This window comes from Sinocyclocheilus anshuiensis, unplaced genomic scaffold (genome assembly GCF_001515605.1).
Source record: "Sinocyclocheilus anshuiensis isolate Anshui unplaced genomic scaffold, SAMN03320099.WGS_v1.1 scaffold1736, whole genome shotgun sequence".
Taxonomy (NCBI): domain Eukaryota; kingdom Metazoa; phylum Chordata; class Actinopteri; order Cypriniformes; family Cyprinidae; genus Sinocyclocheilus; species Sinocyclocheilus anshuiensis.
In genome coordinates, this window is record NW_015558656.1 from 388849 (window position 1) to 390009 (window position 1161).

General features: G+C 38.8%; 1 pseudogene; it reads left to right on the forward strand.

The window, feature by feature from the left end:
* The first annotated feature begins 322 nt into the window (after positions 1-322).
* LOC107681050 (transmembrane channel-like protein 2) overlaps positions 323-1161 on the forward strand; it is a 36435-nt pseudogene continuing 35596 nt past the window's right edge.

Here is a 1161-nt window from a genome sequence, read left to right on the forward strand (position 1 = left end):
TATAATCACTGGAATAACTTAAAGGGATACTCCACACAAAAAATTTACATTCTGTCATTATTTACTCACCCTCATGTGGCTTCAAACCCATGTCTTTCTTTTTCAAAACACAAAAGATGATATTTTGAAGAACATTGAAAACCAAACAACTTTGTTGCAAGAACATTTCTCAAAAGATCTTCTTTTATGTTCCCCAGACGAAAGAAAGCCATACAGTATTGAAAATAATATCAATGTAAGTAAATGATGACAAACTTTTGGGGTGGAGTAGTAGTTTTATACTTTATGGGGTTTAGTGGGTTTAATACCTTAACAGGCCTTTATGACTGCTGTGCAGTGGCACAATAACTGGTAAACATCTGTTTTACGTCATGTTTGTTTCTACATTGTGTATTTTAACTTAAATATTTTATTAATCAATCAGCTTCACTTCCTCACAATTCCATGTTCTCCTTGTGTCTATAGTGAGGCTCAGCAGTTTGTGGATAAAAAAGGTGCTTTGGGCAAAGGGAAAGGCAGGAAACTGTATGCCTACAAAGCATGATGATGAAGGTAGGAATATGAAAATCTTAAATTTACCTTATATTTGTGGATTTTGTTGAAGTAAGCATCACTATTACGATTGCTGAAAATAAAACAATCCTATTTTAAGAAAGATCCAAGCTAAATACAGAGATCAGAATGTCATTGTAATGAGGATTCAGTGACGTTGGGATCCATGTGCAGCTTTATTAACAATCAGATAGGCAAAGTTCAATCAACAGTATACAGGGGTAACGTAGGCAAGGCAGAATCATAACCGGAGTCCATGCAAAGGGTCGAGGCAGGCGGCAGACAGAGAAGAGAGTAAATCCAATAACAGTGCAAGGTCAAAGAGGCAGGCAGCAAACGATCAGACGGGTCTAGACAATCCAGGTAGGCAACAGGTAATCAAACAAGGTATAAACGCTCAGAAATGTCAGCAATAGCAAAAACAAGACTTCGCAACGAGGGTAAGGTAGGCACTGCTTAAATAGTCATGATAATGATAAGCACCTGTGCAGGTAATCAGTCTCAGGCATGGGGTGATGGGAAATGAAGTCCTTAAGAACAGTTAGTACTCCGGTGACGGTTCCCTCTGGTGGTGATCGGAGGGAGCCACAGAGGCTTGATTTGTGACAG